Source organism: Symphalangus syndactylus, chromosome 18 (assembly GCF_028878055.3).
Source record: "Symphalangus syndactylus isolate Jambi chromosome 18, NHGRI_mSymSyn1-v2.1_pri, whole genome shotgun sequence".
In the NCBI taxonomy this organism is placed as follows: domain Eukaryota; kingdom Metazoa; phylum Chordata; class Mammalia; order Primates; family Hylobatidae; genus Symphalangus; species Symphalangus syndactylus.
In genome coordinates, this window is record NC_072440.2 from 59,516,365 (window position 1) to 59,534,162 (window position 17,798).

The 17,798-nt window shown below is 49.2% G+C and overlaps 1 long non-coding RNA gene across 2 annotated transcripts; it reads right to left on the bottom strand.

Annotated features, from left to right (window-relative positions):
- Positions 1–4,530: 4,530 nt before the first annotated feature.
- Positions 4,531–8,449, bottom strand: LOC134733625 (uncharacterized). 2 transcript variants are annotated; one of them, XR_010117278.1, is made up of 4 exons: positions 8,351–8,449; positions 6,903–7,038; positions 6,588–6,733; positions 4,531–4,881 (listed from the first exon to the last, which is right to left on the bottom strand). It is a non-coding gene; the product is annotated as an uncharacterized lncRNA (long non-coding RNA). The 2 variants fall into 2 exon arrangements; XR_010117279.1 differs by lacking the exon at positions 8,351–8,449 and having other exon boundaries at positions 6,903–7,101.
- Between the last annotated feature and the right edge of the window lie 9,349 nt (positions 8,450–17,798).

Here is a 17,798-nt window from a genome sequence, read left to right on the forward strand (position 1 = left end):
AAGATTTATTGAGCACCTACAGGGTGGCAATCACTTCAAACACATTGTCTCTTTTAGTTCTCATGATGGCCCTATGAGGTAGACACTATTTTTATTCCCATTTGGCAGATGAATACATAGAGGCTTAGGGAGGTTGAGTGACTTACCAAATACCGAGTGGCTAGAAAATGGCAGAGCCACAATGACTGTGTTATTTCAAAGCTGGTGCACAGAAATTCTGCTTTGTGGGCTCTGTGGTGTTAAACTGATTGGAGAAGTCCTCAATTTCTCTTTACCCACTCCTTCTCTTATCTATGCCACTTTATGATGTGGCTTTGCAGCTCCTTCCGTCAAAAGATGGAATCTATTCCCCATGTCTTGACTCTGGATGTCTTAATTAGCCCCGGCTGCCATAACAAAGTACCATAGACGGGGTGGCTTAAATAACAGAAATTTATTGTCTCATAGTTTTGGAGCCTGGAAGTCTGAGATCAGGGTGCCAAGCATGGGTGGATGCTGGTGAGGGCTTTCTTCCTAGTTTGCAGACAGCCACTTTCTTACTGTGTCCTCATGTGGTGGAGAGAGGAGAGATCTCTCCGTTAATTTTCTTATAAGGCCACAGTCTGATTGGATTAGGGCCCCTCCCTTATGACTCCGTTTACCCTTCATCACCTCTTAAAGACCTTGTCTCCAGATACAGTCACATTGGGGGTTAGGGCACCATATATGAATTTTGGAGGGAAGCAATTTAGTCCATAGCACTGGACTTGTGGTAGCCAGTAGAGTGTGGCAGAAATGGCATTGTGCTACTCCCAAGTAGGGCCTAAAGGAAATTTTCAGTTCCTATTCCTTCTCAAAACCTTCATCTGCCATGAAAATAAGCCTGGGGTAACATGATGGAGGATGAGAGCCAAGCTGTCCTAGTTGAGGCCAGCCTTGACCCACCTGGTAGCTGACTGCAGATATATGAGTGAGCCCAATCATGACCAGAAGAACAGCCATACTGAGCTCAGCCCAACTGCAGATCAGCAGAATTCTGAGCTAACTATGTTTCTTGTTTTAAGCCAGCAAGTTTTGATATAGTTTGTTGCACAGCAAAATCTAACGGATACAGAGACATTCTTGTGAGTGAATCCAACTGGGTTTTTTTTTTTTTTTTTGAGACGGGGTCTTGCTCTGTCGCCAGGCTGGGGTGCAGTGGCGCGATCTCAGCTCAGTGCAACCTCCGCCTCCCGGGTTCAAGCAATTCTCCTGCCTCAGCCTCCCAAGTAGCTGGGATTCCAGGTGCCCGCCACCATGCCTGGCTGATTTTTGTATTTTTAGTAGAGACGGGGTTTCACCATGTTGGCCAGGATGGTCTCAGTCTCTTGACTTCATGATCTACTCGCCTTGGCCTCAAAAGTGCTGGGATTACAGGTGTGAGCCAACACGCCCAGCCCAATCTGGGTTGTTTCTATGAAATTTTGGGGCATGGAGTCATGCCAAGGTGAAGTGAGAAGGGGTAGGGGCTTGGGTTGGAAAGCTGGAGAGTATATTTTTAATGTATCAAGCTGGGAAAAGGCATTTAGGAAGAGATAGAAATTGAGACAGTATGAGTCTGTATTGATGAGCTCTGAGCAGATAAGCAGGTTGATTGGGCCCTCAGTCCATGGACTCTGCAGAGGCAGGTGGGCTCCTCTGTGGGTCTCCTGTGACCCACTGTGGACTGGGCTGGATGCTTACAACAGCCAGCTTAGGCCTGGCATCTCCTGTGCATTTCCACTGCAGGGAGGCTTGGGACACAGCAGCAAAGGCTGTGGTATCAGACCTCCTGAGCTTGCATCCCGGCTCCCACTTTATTGCCAGCTGCCAATCTTCCTTTCTCAGCCTCAGTTTCATCACCAATAAAATGCAGACAAAAATAGTACCTACTTCCCAAAGTGGGGAGAATTCAAGGAGATTCTCTTTGTCAGTGTTGGCTTTCTTATTGTGGTGGGGGGGCATTGGGGGGTAGCTGGAGTTCTAGCTCTGGGTCCAAGATCTTGTAATTAACCTCCCTGGAATGGGGGTCACCCATGCCAGCTCTCAGGATGACTCACATTTCAGGAGAGGTGCAGGTTCCTCCATGGGTTTGAACCATGGCAGCGTTCTGCATGAGATCCTCGCCAAGGCAAGCCAGAGGCTCAGTAAGGACTCCCCAGGCAACAACTTCCCAATGGGCCATTTGTTTTAGATTGCCAGAGATTCCATGATTGAAATCTCAGCATTGGTTGAGTAGAAGCAAACCAAACATGCCTAGATTTTTGCTTTTCAAACTTGATGAAAAAAATGTGTGCTCCTCATTCTGCTGCAGAACACACAAAACCAACCTTCAGTTCTGCCCTTTAGATGCTGGATTTCATGTCCTTTGCACAGTCCTAATATACTCCTGTCAGTTAATATTCTAGGCTGGGCATGGTGGCTAACACCTGTAATCTCAGGATTTTGGGAGGCCAAGGCATGAGGATCACTTCAAGCCAGGAGTTCGAGACTAGCCTGGGCAACACAATGAGACCCACCTCTACTTAAAAAAATTTTTTTTTTTTTGAGACGGAGTCTCGCTCTGTCACCCAGTCTGGAGTGCAGTGGTGCAATCCTGGCTGACTGCAACCTCCATCTTCCGGGTTCAAGCAATTCTCTGCCTCTGCCTCAGCTTCCTGAGTAGCTGGGATTACAGGCACCCACTACCATGCCCGGCTAATTTTTGTATTTTTTTTTTAGTAGAGACGAGGTTTCACCATCTTGGCCAGGCTGGTCGTGAACTCCTGACCTCGTGATCCACCTGCCTCAGCCTTCCAAAGTGCTGGGATTACAGGCGTGAGTCACCGTGCCCAGACTAAAAAATTTTTTTTAAAAAATTAGCCGGGCATGGTGGCATGCAGCTGTGGTCCCAGCTACTGAGGAAGCTGAGGTAGGAGGATGACTTGAGGCTAGGAGTTCGAGACCAACCTGGGAAACACAGAGAGACCCCTGCCTCTACTAAAAATATGGGAAAAAAGATTAGCTGGGTATGGTGGTGCATATCTGTGGTCCCAGCTACTTGGGATGCTGAGACAGCTTGAGCCTGGGAGGTTGAGGCTGCAGTGAGCTGTGATTACATCATAGTACTGGGTGACAGCCTGGGTGGTAGAACAAGACCCTGTCTCAAAAACCAAACAAAACAAAAACCACACACAAAACATTCTATCCCACTGTAAAAAGGCTTTTCTCTGGGAAGTCTTTTCTGTGGTGCCTATTCTCCCTTTCTCAGCTCTGTTTTTGGACCAGGAAGAAGTTAGGCAGCTTGGTAGGCTGATTACAGTAACGGTCCCATTTCCCACCCCTCCCTGTGTTCACACCCTTTGTCATGTGACCCTGTAGTGTCCTCCTCTTCTGACTTTGGACTCAGCCATGTGACTTGCTTTGGCCAATGGGATGTTAGCAGTATGACTCAGAAGTCCTGTTGTAACTGAGCTCCTTTGCTCTTGCCTCCTGCCCTTGTCAAGAGAAGGACATGCCTGGGCTAGCGTGCAGGAGGGTAAGAGGCATGTGGGGGACAGAACCGAGTTACTCAAGTTGTTCCAGCTGAGGCCAGCCTAGACCAGCCCACAGCCAGCCGAGCCCCGGACATGACAGCAAATGCAGCCATGACTGGCAGAGCCACCTGGCCAAGCATCCTAGATGTGCAAGCAATAAATAAATGCTTAGCATGGGTACCACTGAGGACATGTCATTATTTTGTCATGCAGATTTATTGTGACAGAGAGAACAGATAGGGACAGTGGGAGAGAAAGGGGGGAGAAAATATCTTCCTTAAGCCATCTCTGTGTCTCCTTTGCTGGATGCCACGATGGAGGACCCTGAGACGCCTTCCTGTCCATTCCCTGCATCCACCCTTTCAGCCACGGAGAAGGTGTGACATTGGTTTTCTACGGCTGTGCTTAAGTACCTGTAATTAATAGCAAGGATGACTCCAAAGCCCCATCCTAGCCTGCGCACTGCACTCAGAGTAGAGTTTGCAGGAGTTGAGTAATTGTATTGTTTATTGCACTAAATGGAACATTAATCAAACTGCTTGAAGGCACTCAAGCTGTCCCCAAGGGGTGTGTGCTCTGCCGAGTGTCTGGATGGAAAGTAGGTACTCGCTGGACCTGTCTAGTGGACGTGAGAGATTCCAGCTCCAGCTTTCCAGGTACCACCCCCATGCCTCCCACGCCTCTCTGTTCTTCCTGTGTTTTGGGCTTCATTTTACAGATATGGGAATTGAGGCCCAGAGAGGTCAAATCACTTGCTCAAGATCACCCAGCAAGGAAGGGAGAGAGAAAATTTGAAGCCAGGTGCATATGTGTACAGAGCCAGGCTAGAAGCAATGCCCTGGCGGGGTCTCCTGGGTCACCAAGTATCCTTGTGACCTGTTTTTCTCAGCTTTGCTGAGTCCTGGGAAGAGAGAGAATGAAGCAGGCAGACAACACTGATGCACAGAGATGATTTGTTTAAAGCAGCAGAAAGACTCCTGAGCATGGGGCCTCAGTAAATCTCCATGAAGTGGTCCTGATCAGGTGCAAGGTGTAGAGGAGGGAGTGGTGTTGACGGGCACAGCTCCAAGAAGTCTTGGGTGACTCTCTACCTCATTCCTTTGCGTGGGGATGGGTTATCTCTTCTCCCTATTCCACATGACAAGGTGGCTATTTTTAAACCCCTCTTTTTGTAGTGTTCATATCAAAGTCACCACGCAAGGAATACGTCAGGCGTCCTGGGAAGTGACGTTCAGGCAGACAGAGCTGGGTGGAAGCCTCAGGCTGATGTTGGAGCAGCCGGGCATGCAGCCTGGGTGGGGCTCTGATGAGTCACTCCGCTCTTCCTCTCTGTTCCCCTGTCACTGGGAGCTGTCTCGTTGGGAGTTTCCTAGGGACAGAGACAGTAAGTCCAGCCAGAACTGACCATTCACTCAGTCTCCCAACCTGAGTCCCAGGTGCCCTCTCTTCACCTCCACTGAGCATCGAGAGCTGATGGTGCTGCCTGCCCCCTGCCACCAGCCTTTGGATGGTGGAACCCTGGCAGCCCAGTCTCCTTCTCACAATCTATTGTCCACACCTTGGCCAGAGTGCTCCTTCAAAAGAACAAATCCCTAACGCTCTCCCCTGCTCAAAACCCTTCCATGGTTCCACTCCCATCGCCTTCAAAACAAAGTTCTCCACCCTGCGTTCTCTAATGCTGCCTTCCTGCCAGCCTCATCTCACGCCACTCCCTGCTCATGTGACTCCCTGCCCACTCCCTGCCCTGGCTGCCCCGTACTCCAGGGTTTGGCATGTGGTATTCCCTCTGTTTAGACCACCCTTCCTCCAACTTCCTTTACCTGGCAGAGTGCTGTTGTTGTTGTTGTTGTTGTTTGTTTGCTTTTTTGAGATGGAGTCTTGCTCTGTCGCCAGGCTGGAGTGCAGTGGCGCGATCTCGGCTCACTGCAACCTCTGCCTCCTGGGTTCAAGTGATTCCCCTGCCTCAGCCTTCCCAGTAGCTGGGACTACAGGTGCATGCCATCATGCCTGGTTAATTTTTTGTGTTTTAGTAGGGATGCGGTTTCACCACATTGGCCAGCATGGTCTTGATCTCTTGACCTTGTGATCTCCCGGCCTCGGCCTCCCAAAGTGCTAGGATTACAGGCGTGAGCCACCGCGCCTGGCCAGTGCTATTTGTTTTAAACATCACTTCCGGCCAGGCACGGTGGTTCACGCCTGTAATCCCAGCACTTTGGGAGGCCGAGGCGGGCGGATCACGAGGTCAGGAGACCGAGACCATCCTGGCTAACACAGTGAAACCCCGTCTCTACTAAAAATACAAAAAATTAGCCGGGCGTGCTGGCGTGCGCCTGTAGTCCCAGCTACTGGGTCGGCTGAGGCAGGAGAATGGCGTGAACCCGGGAGGCGGAGCTTGCAGTGAGCCGAGATCGCGCCACTGCACTCCAGCCTGGGGGACAGAGCAAGACTCCATCTCAAAAAAAAAAAAAAAAATTAAACGTCACTTCCAACAAGAACTGGGAGTTGGGATGAGGGTGGCAGGTATGGAGAAGCCACCTGGGTTGCTGGGATTAACTCAGAGGAGGGACAGTGATATCGTTTGGCTCTGTGTCCTCACCCAAATCTCATGTCGAATTGTAATCCCCATTGTTAGGGGCGGGACCTAGTGGGAGGTGACTGGAACACGGGGGCGGATTTTCCCCTTGCTGTTCTCGTGATACTGAGGGAGTTCTCGTGAGATCTGGTGTTAAAAAGTGTGTAGCACTTTGCCCTTTGCTCCCTCGCTCTCCTTCTCCCTATGGTAAAGATGTGCTTGCTTCCCCTTCATCTTCTGCCGTGAGCGCAAGTTTCCTGAGGCTTTCCAGCTATGCTTCCTGTACAGCCTGTGGAACTGTGAGTCAGTGAAACCTATTTTCTTCATAGATTATGCAGTCTCCGATAGGTCTTTATAGCAGTGTGAGAATGGGCTAATATAGACAGCAATCCAGGAAGCCCTTATAAAATAAGATGACAGGAGCACAGTCTAGACCAGGTAGACCAGCCAGACAATGGAGGGGATTTTTTCCTTGTTGCCTGTTGACTCGGAGAGCAGCTTACCTTGGGATTTTCAAACTTTTTTGGAAACTTGAGTTCCTGAGAGGATCCTGGAGGCGATGGCAGGGTTCAAGTCCCCACTCACTCTGTTTTGACCTCCTTTCACAAATCTCTCCCGGAAGATTTTGTTAGGAGGATATGTTTTGCAGCTAAAAAAAAAAAGTTTGAAAAACCCTATGTTTTGAAGTCAGGCTGCATATGTTCACGACCCTGCTCAGCCACAAAACTGTGTGGCTTTGGGTAAATTACTTAACTTCTCTGAATGACTTAAATTCTTAGTTTCCTAATCTGTAAAATGGAAATAATAATTGCACCGACCTTCCAGTTGTTTTGAAGAATGTGGCAGATTTTGTTTTTCAAAGATGGTCGTAACCACATCTCTCAGTCCTTATGCCCTTGTAGAATCTCACCATTTCCTCATCAAGAAGTTGAGTGGAAGTTCCCTCTCCTTGAACTTGGGTGGGCATTTGAATTGCCTCAATCAGCAGAGTAGCATGGAGGTGATGCTATGACTTCTGAGGCTAGGTCATGACAATGCCATGCACTTATGCCTGGTTCTCCTAAGTTACTCCTTCCCAGAACCTGGCTGCCATGTTGTGAGGGCACCCAAGAAGCCCATGGAGAGGAATGGAGACCCCACCCCCATTCCCCTAGTGGATCGCTCTGCTGAGCTCCCAGCTAACAGCTAGAACCAATTTGCTAGTCATGTGAGTGAGCTATTTTGGAGGTGGGTTCTCTGCCCCACAGTTAAGTTGTCTCAGCTGATGCCGTGTGGCGCTGAGATGAGCTATCCCGCTGCACCCTGCATAAATTACAGATTGTGATTGTTGTTGCTTTAAGGCACCATGTTTTGGGGTGATCTGTAATATAGCAGTAGATTACTGGAACAAGGAATAGGTAAGATAATGCACACGAAGTGCTTAGCACCAGACCAGGTGCATTAGAAGCACTTTTTACACAGGAGAAATTGAGCACAGAGACAGTGCTGGTTTGGCCCAAGGTCACACAGCTACTGGACATTTTCCAGCTACTGCTTCTGCTTCTTCTCTGCATGGAGGTAGTGAGGATGTGACTGTTGAGTTCTGACCTGATCCCAGGGCTGGGGGCCTAGCTCCTCTCCGCAAAGACTTGCACCCATTGCTGAGAGCAGGGTTTATTAACCAGGCCTGGGTGCTTCCAGACAAGCTTGCTGCAAGTCACCTCCTCCCTGCCTCTTCCCTCCCGGGCCCTCAATGGCTGCCCCAGGAAGGTGGGGAAAAGTGGTTCCACTGGGCATTGGCAAGTGAAGGGCTCTGGAGGCGGGGAGGGGGCATCTCCTGGCACCAGCCCCTGCTTCCTGTCTGCTTGCAGCGCTTCTTCTCAAGCGTGAGTGGCTTTGAGGGAGGATCTGGGTGACTCTTTCCTCTAGGCTTTAATAATACTGTTAATTAAGCAGCCAAGAGAAGAACACGGCTGGCGCCAGCGAGGGGACAATGGTCTGAAAAGGGAACAGAGAGACGCATCAACAGCTTCCCATGCAGGGCTTTCAAAAGAGCAGCTGTGGGGAGCAGGCGGGTGGGGGACAGAAGGGACACCGCCAGAGCCGATCGCAGTGTGGCTGGGCAGGGAGGCGCTGGGATGAGCCCATGCCAGCTGCCCAGCTGTGCTTCTCTCTGGCACCCCCTGCCTGCCCAGCTGGACGAGGGCTTCTCTGGAGCTTCTGGACAGGCTGGATGAAACAGGCAGCCAGAGGGCACCAGCTGGTCCACCCAGACCCCCCATGAGACCTTGTTTTGCCTCCATTTCCTCATCTACAAAATAGAAGGGTTGAACTAGTTTGCATTTCTTCTTATGTGCCGATCTCAATAGAAGGTGGCTACTTGGAATGTTGACTTGAGAATTTAGAAGCCGAATCAGTGCTCCACGGAGAAGCATGCTGGGATTGATTTATGATGTCTGCCACGAGTATAAGATTGGCCATTTGGAGCATGAATGCTATTCATGGATTGGATCTCCTAAGGTCCATTCATTCAACCAATAAGTAGTTAAAAACCACCGACTAAGTGTAGGTCTCTTCACTCTCATCTAGTTTCCTCATTTACACAATGAGTACCTAGGGAGAAGTAGAGTCATCCCTCAGTATCCAGGGGGAATTTGTGCCAGGATACCACATGGGTATGAAAATCCACAGATGCTCAAGTCCTTTATATACAAAGGGAGTACTATCTGCATATAACCTACGCATATCCTCCCACATACTTTAAATCATTTCTAAACTAGTTATAATACCAATACAATGTAAATGCTATGTGAAGAGTTGTTCTACTGTATTGTTTAGGGAATAATGACAAGGAAAAAAGTCATGTTCAGTACAGACACAACCATCCATTTTATTTTTTCCAAATATTTTCACTCTGATTTGCTGAGTCCATGGATGTGGAACCCACATATATGGAGGGCCAAGTGTACTTTCTTTTTCTCTGGGCTGTGATCTTTGGAGACAGAAAAAATAGGAAGAAATCAGGGCCAAGAGAAGAGATATCAGGAGTGCTAAGAAGAAAGGGTTGGTATTTGCATATCGCCTTAAATTGGGTTGGCAAACCACAACCCCCGGGCTAATAAAGTTTGATTGGAATACGGCCACACCCACGTGTTTATGTATGGTCTGTGGTGCAGAGTTGAGTGGTAGGAGGGACAGAGAACTTATGGCTCACAAAGCCTAAAGTAGTTACTATCTGGCTCTTTACAGAGAACCTTTGCCGACCCTGCTGTATGCAATTCAAGGCATTTTTCCAGTCATCCTATCACTTGCTTTTCATGCCAACTCTTTGAGTTTAGCAGGGCAGACATTATGAAGTCCCATTTTCAGAAGAGGAAACTGCACCCCAGCCCCAGAAGGCCAGGCCTTGAACTTGAGCTTCCTATTTCTTTCCCTGGGCCTCCTTCTCCACGCTGCCTTCCATCTGACTCCAAAAGCTGCCAAGCTTTTTGATTTTGCTTCTGAAATCTCTGGCATCAGTCTCAGCCCCCAGTATCACTCACCTGATTGATGCTAACGTCCTCTGGGATTTCTCCTTCTAAGCTATCCGATAGTGGCTAGAGAGGTTTTTCTTAAGCCCAAATCTAAATCAGGCCACTCCCTTGCTCAAAGCCCTCCCATAGCTCCCCCGTGCTCCAGCCCAAAGCCTGAGCTCCTTAGCATCATCTGTGAGGTCCCTGCTGTGCTTAGAGCCTCCCCGTTTCCCTATATATTCTGGGGGCATGTTGCTCCTTTGCTCCTCCCAGGAATTTCTCTCCACCCCATCACACAGGATTTCTCGTTGCTAAGACCTCATTCTTTTTTTCATTTTTTTTTTATTATACTTTAAGTTTTAGGGTACATGTGCACAATGTGCAGGTTTGTTACATATGTATACATGTGCCATGTTGCTGTGCTGCACCCAGTAACTCGTCATAAGACCTCATTCTTTAAGGCTCAACTCAGTCCATGAGCCTTCTCTGCTCCCTTCCCATGTTCAGCCAGGTTAGTGCCTCCCCTGCCCATACTGACCTGGCCATTTGGGGCATGAAGGCTATCCATGGATCGGATCTCTGAAGGTCCACTCATTCAACCAATAAGCAGTTAAAAACCACCTACTGAGTGTAGGTCTTCTCTCTCTGATCTAGCTTCCTCATTTATTATTATTCGCTACTGCACAGGCGTAGCATTCAGTAGGCATTCACTAAATGCTCTCACAGCCTTGCTGATGGGAACTTGCCCTCAGCTCTGAAACCCCAGGCCCCACTGTTGGCCTAATGCAGAGGTGCCCAGCCCCCGAAGACCCCCTGAGGGCTCTCTACTCCTTCCCTCTCTGTGGCTGCCCCAGGGCCTGAATGGCTTGAAGCTGTGAATTTGCCAGGCAAGGACCACGACAGCTCTTGGCCTCATTACTTTTGGCATCTGTCTTATTCCTTAAGCATCTTCTGTGGGGAAGAAGAACAGCTTGATGGGAAAATGCTCTGACAGGCATTCTATCATTAACACATTTTTCTCATGCCCTGAACGTGGCCCCACAATCCTTCTGGAAAAATCTATAATGGACAGAAAAAGGGATGGCAGTAAGGCTACAATGTTTCCAGGGGCAGGGGAATGAAAGAAGGCAGGCACTAACATCACCAAGTACCTATTGTGTACCATATCCTATTCTGCTAATTACAGCTACAATTTGTATAGCCTTTACTTATGTGCCAGCCACACACACAAACACACACACAAAGCTCAGGACTGGCTTCAGGCATGGCTGGATCTAGGTGCTCCAACAACGTCTGCAGGGCAGGACCTGGTCCCATTTTCCTCTCACAGGCAAGCTCTTTTTACAGAATCCTGAGTAATTCCAGAACTATATTCTCTTGTCAGAACTAGAAAGCTTTTTATTAATAGTTTCAGCACAAGTTCCAGGACTCATTCTCACTGATTGTACTTGGGTCACGTGCATGTTCCTGAGCCAATCACAGGACCAGGAATGGAGCACTTTGATTGGCCAAGCCCAGGTCATGTGCCCTTCCAAGAGCGGGGGACTGGGCTAAGTCTCTCTTAAACATCACAGAGGGAGGCCAAGGCAGGAGGATCACTTGAGGTCACAAGTTCTAGACCAGCCTGGCCAACATGGTGAAACCTGTCTCTACTAAAAAATATAAAAATTAGCCAGGCGTGGTGGCACATGCTTGTAATCCCAGGTACTTGGGAGGCTGAGGCAGGAGAATCACTTGAACTCTGGAGGTAGAGGTTGCAGTGAGCTGAGATCATGCCACTGCACTCCAGCCTGGGCAACAGAACAAGACTCTGTTTCAACAAACAAACAAACCCCAAAAGCCCTAGGGAGGGTGATGGGGCCATGGGAGCCGTTCAGGGTTTTAAAGAAGGGAAAGGCAGAGTCAGACTTGGGTTTAGAAAGAGACTTCTGGTTGCTGTGCAGAGAAAGGCCTGGGAGTGTGGGTGCAGTTAGAGGGGGCAGCTGTGCCCTCCAGATGAACATGACAAGGGCCACCAGTAGGGAGTCTAGGTTAGGTTAGCAGGTGGCAGGATGGGGAGGAGAAGCTGAGAGATTTGAGAGAAATTCCGATGGTAAAGAGGAAGGAGTGTAGGTGCCACTGATATCCGGTGTGGGCAGTGGGAGGATACTCTGTACAACCCCTGCCTGGGGCCCCAGATACAGAGAAGGTGCAAGGTGGGGGAAGGTGCCCCTTACACCCTTAATACCTCCTTCAGGCCTCCCTCACACCCCCACTCACAACCTCACAGACAACTCGACATAGTCACATGCACAATCTCACTCACAAATTCATCTTCTTACATTCCCTTACTCACCAGGCCACATAGTCCCTGTATCAGTCAGTGCAGGATGGGTTATGCCACAGTAACAAACATCCCCCAACACAGCATTGTTCAGCAGTAGAGGTTTCACTCACACCTATGCTATCTTACTCCCCCTGCCCTACCCACTCCCACTTCCCCTCATTCACACCCAGTCCCTGTATCAGTCAGCCTGGGCTGGATTTGGTTGTAATAACAAGCAGCCCCAAACCTTAGCTCTGCACAGCAGTAGGGGCTTCTTTCCTGCTCACGCTGTATCCATCATGGCTGGGTGAGGGCTCTGTCTCACCTCATCTTTCCTCCCAGCACACTGATATGCAGCCTCTCTCTTCTTGTGGTCATGGAAGAGCAAAGGAGACAGTGAACTAGGAAGAGACTCTTGAAACTCCACCTGAAAGTGACACATGGCATTTTCACATTTTATTGGCCAGAGCAAGTCCTGTGGCCATGTTGGATGTCAAGACAGAGTGATCCTTCTGCATGGAGGGGCAAAGACTATCTATGCCCGTGAATACTACAGGCCACCAATGCACCCACGTTTCTTCCCATGGGAACCCCTTCACTAACACACTTGCTGGCAGTCACACCTCTGCTAGTCACACACACATTTTCAGCCACATACTGTTTGTTCACTATGCATACCCTTGGTGACACATGTATGTACTTGCGCTTAACTCATACCCATCCCTCACTCATGAACACACTTTTTCAGAGCAGCTCTGATCCACACACCCTCTTTGTCACTGCTCCACACATTCACAGGCGCACTTTAATTTTGCACACATTCCTACACTTAACCTGGTTAACACCTACATCTACCCCACTAGAGACTGAATGTGTTCCCCCAAAATTCGTATGTTGAAACTTAACCCCCAAGGTATCGGTATTAGGAGGTGGGGACATTGGGCGGTGATTTGGTCATGGATATGGAGCCCTCATATCGTGTATGGCGTCAGTGCTTGTTTTAGTCCCATTTCTCATGTTATCACAGAATACTGGTGACTGGGTAATTTATAAAGAAAAATTTATTTCTCATGGTTCTGGAGGCTGGGAAGTCCAAGAGCATGGTGCTGGCTTGTGCTGCATCAGAACATGGCGGAAGGCATCACATAGCAAGTGAGTGCATAAGACCAAGAGAGGGTTGGGCAAAACTCATCCTTTTATCATTCCCACCATAATTGACCTACTCCTGTGATAATGGCATTAATCCATTCATGAGGACAGAGCCCTTATAACCTAATCACCTCTTAAGGCCCCCATTTCTCAATACCCTTACAATGGCAATTAAGTTTCAATGCAAACTTTGGAGGAGACATTCAAACCATAGTAGTGCTGTTACAAAAAAGGTCCCAGGCCAGGTGTGGTGGCTCATACCTGTAATCCAAGCACTTGGGGAGGCTAATGTGGGAGGATTGCTTGAGCTCAAGAGTTTGAGACCAGCCTGGGCAACATAGTCAGACCATGTGTCTACTAAAAGAAAAAAAAAGTTAGCTGGGTGTGGTGGTGCACGCTTGTAGCTCCAGCTACATGACACTCCGTGGGAGGATTGCTTGAGCCTAGAAGTTGGAGGCTGCAGTGAGCTGTGATTTACCACTACACTCCAGCCTAAGTGACAGAGCAAAACCCTGTCTCAAAATAATAATAATAATAAAAGAGGCTCTAGGCTGGGTGCAGTGGCTCACGCCTGTAATCCCAGCACTTTGGGAGGCTGAGGCAGGCAGATCACTTGAGGCCAGGAGTTTGAGACCAACCTGGCCAACATGGTGAAACCCCGTCTCTACTAAAAATAAAAAAAATCAGCCAGTGTGGTGGCACATGCCTGTAATCCCAGCTCCCTGGGGGGTGGAGGCATGAGAGTTGCTTGAACCCGAGAGGTGGACGTTGCAGTGAGCTGAGATCACACCACTGCACTCTAGCCTGGGCAACAGAGCGAGACTTCATTGTAAAAAAAAAAAAAAAAAAAAGGTCCTGGATTGCTTTTTCACCCCTGCCACCATGTGAAGACACTTTGAGAAGGAGGGGCCATCTCTGAACCAGGAAGCCAGCGCTCATCAAACATAGGATCTACCAGAGCTTTGGTCTTGGACTCCCCAGCCTCTAGCACCTTGAGAAGTAAGTTTCTGTTGTTTGCAAGCCATCCAGTCTACAGTATTTTGTTATAGCAGATTGATTGGACTCAAACATGCCCACAGTTTCAATAGCATGTGGCTTTCAGACACAAACGTGCACACTCATCTCTTCAATCATACATCCTTCCAATCATGCCCCCACACACACTCACACACAAGCAGCCACCTCTTCTGCACATATACACATGCATACACCTGGCACAAAGACACCTCACAGGCACACACAGTAGCACACTCAGAAATCAGGCTCATTTGCTCCCTTCCAAGTGTAAAGGTCTCAGGGTCTTCTGCTCTCTGGGTGTGAGCATGCAACTCCATCTGGCTTGAGTCTGCTGGTGCCACACCCCGAAGGCAGACAGGTGGGTTCGCATGGAGCCTTGCGTGGTGAAAAGTCTCTAAAGCCCCCTGCTGGCGCCAGGCTTGGCCTCCTTACCTCTCCAGGCGGGCTTGATCTGCAGTGCCTCTGTAATTGGCTGTTCAGGGCGGATCGATCAGCCTCTGTACACTGGCCACAGAAAACGTAATTAACAGTGTTTGGGATCCATTAATTGCACTGGCTAGGAATTCCGAACAATCTAATTTGAAAAGTTACTTAGGAGTGTATCTTTGCCTTGATGGAGCACAGGGTGCCTGAAATAGCTGCAGGGGACCAGCACACCCAGGCCAGGCCCCAGTGGCCCGTCTTCGTTAGGGGGGATTTAGGTCACTGAGGCTGTGGGAGGAGAAACTTCCCTCCTCCGTAAAGCCCTCCTGGATTGCCACATGGCCCTCCCACAGCCTCTAGAATCTCCTCACACCCCGCTTCAGCTCATGGCCTACAGCCTCGCTGGTTTGAGGTTGTTTTATGTGGATTTGTGCAGCCTCTTTTGTGGTCAGAGACCTTGTTTATAATACCCCTTCCCGGAGCCCTGACAGCTATTGTTATCATTATTGTTGTTGTTATTTACTCATGTCCTCAATCTAGTGCAGGCCTCGAGGGGGTGGGTTTTGTGTGTTTTCCTTCTTTGTGAAATAGGGCTTCATTTGTCCTAAGTGCTCAAAAAGCTCAGGTCTGAGGGAATAAAAATAAAACCAGTTTGACTGTCTTGAGGCACTAAGAACGATTATCACAGAAAATATTTTGAGCTTCTTAGTCTCTGAAATATGAAAATCTAATTTAAAAAAGAAAGAGAAAAAAGCTCTGCAAAATGTTTTGGGGTTGCCTTGTGGATGTGTTTGAACCTTAAAACCCCTGCATATTCCTGCTCCTGTCTCATCCCAGAGCCTGAATTTCTGAGAAACCACTGAAGACCTGACCCCAATGCTTAATTATTTCTCCTTTCCAAGCATCTCTCATGGAAGGCATTTTGGATGAAAAGACCTTTGGCAGCATGGGTTTTGCAGGATGGGTAGGAGTTTGACAGGTGGAGAAGGGGGTTGGGAAAGGGACCTTCAGGCAGAAGAAATGGTGCATATAAAGGTAAGGCAGTGTGAGGGAGCTGGGTGAGATTAAAACAGCATTGCAGATGCAACTTGATATGAAAGTTGGACAGAACCTGAGAAACCTACCTGGAAACTTTAGTCTTTAGTCTTAGGGCACTAGGGAGCCAAGGCAGGGCTTATCAAGAGGGCGATACGATCAGATTTGCATGGTAGGAAGGTCCCTGTGGCTGTAGAGGGAGGTGAGTGGGTCTGGAAGGAGTGAGACTTAAGTCGAGCAAGGAGCCCTGCAACAATGCTGTTGTTTTGGTGCAAAGAAGAGGTGAGGGTGGCCTGATTGGGGTGCCAGGAGGGGAGTGGAGTGGACTAGAGGACTTGAGTCCAATTTAGGAACCTTGGTATCAGGCATGGCATGCATTCTGTACCTTCGCTTGCCCTGAGCCACCTATTTATGCCTTTAGGACTTTGCTGCTTCTGTTCTCTCTACTGAAAATGTCCTTTCTTACTGATATGGTTAGGCTCTGTGTCCCTACCCAAATCTCATCTCGAATTGTAACCCCATAATCCCCACATGTCAAGGGAGAGACCAGGTGGAGGTAGTTGAATCATGGGGACAGTTTCCCCCGTGCTGTTCTCATGATAGTGAGTGAGTTCTCACGAGATCTGATGGTTTTATAACGGGTTCTTCCTGCTTCGCTCAACACTTCTCCTTCCTGATGCTTTGTAAAGAAGGTGCCTTGCTTCCCCTTGGCCTTCTGCCATGACTGTAAGTTTCCTGAGGCCTCCCCAGGCATGCTGAACTGTGAGTCGATTAAACTTCTTTCCATTATAAATTACCCAGTCTCAGGAAGTTCTTTACAGCAGTGTGAAAACAGACGAATACACTTACTTTGCCTGCCAAGAACATTCATACTAATTTGCTGGGATCCAGCCCAGGTCTTTTTGTCTGGGAAGCCTCTCTGGTCCACCTTCTTCCCAACAGCTGGTCGATCTCCTCCCTTTTCCTCTCCCATTACTGTGCATATCCACCTGTTATTGCATCAATCAGACCACATCGTGACATTGAGCTGAGGGCCGGGGACTCCTCCTTCTTCAACTTCACACACAGACACCTGGTGCATGCCTGGCTCCCAGTCATTGACTAGTAAATATGCTGAATGGACAAACGTATATGAGAACCTCGAGCTCTTTCTCAGCTGCCTGCAATCCTACCATCAGTGACACATTTGGGAATGGGCACAGATTGTGCATAGGTGCATATGAGTGTGTGTTGTGTCTTGGAGCATGCGTTTCCATGAATGTGGGAAGTGAGGTGTGTGTGCACCGTGTGTGGTGTCTCTGAGGTGTGGCAGGGACTGTGGGCATGTGCATGGTCCATGTCGGGGACTGGATTCATGGTGTGCCAGGCTTGTCTGGCTTGTGCCCTGCTGTGGTTGGAATGTTTGTGTCACCCTAGAATTTGTACGTTGAAATCTAACAAGGTGATGGTGTTAGGAGGTGGGTCCTTTGGGAGTGATTAGGTCATGAGGGTCGATCCCTTGTGAATGGAACTTGTGCCCTTATAAAAGGAGCCCCAGAGGGCTTCCTTGCCTGTTCCACCAGGTGAGGACACAGCAAGAAGTCAGTCTAGGAACCAGGAAGTGGGCCCTCACCTGACTCTGAACCTGCCCAGGTGCCTTGATCTTGGATTTCCAGCCTCCAGAACTGTGAGCAGTGGATTCCTGTGGCTCATAAGCCACTCACTCTGTGGTGTTTTGTTACAGCACCTCCCATAGACCAAGCATACTCCATCCTGTGCTTCTGCCAGCGCTTCCCAAGCGTCACTCTGGCCACACACCCCTGGAGTGGGGGCCTGATAACGTGCAGGTCTGGATTCAGCGTGGGTTGCTGAGTTTCTGCAGTTCTAACCATCTCCTGGATGCTGCTGGCCTGCACACCACACTTGGCATCGCCAGGCCACTGGCACCCAGAAAGGGCCTAGGACCCACCACAGCTCACCCAGTGAGGCAGCGCTTGGAGGAAAACCCAGTTCTCTGCCCCCAGCTCAGGAGGCTGCTGCGGTCCTGGGGGCCCTGCGGCTCCCAGGAGGGTCCCCGTTCTCTGCCATTCCCTGTTTTACAGGCGCTGTGAGGGTGGTTCCAGCATCAAGGGGTGTTAGCGGGTGGGTTTAATGTGCCCAGGCAATTCTCTTGGCTCACGTGCCAGGAGCCATAATTCACCTACTAAATTATGGCTATAAATTTCCTCAAAGAGATGGGTCCCCAGGCAGGTGAGTGGGATGATGCTGGTATCATTGAGCAGAGTTCAGTCTTCAGTCCTAATTAAATGGGAGCG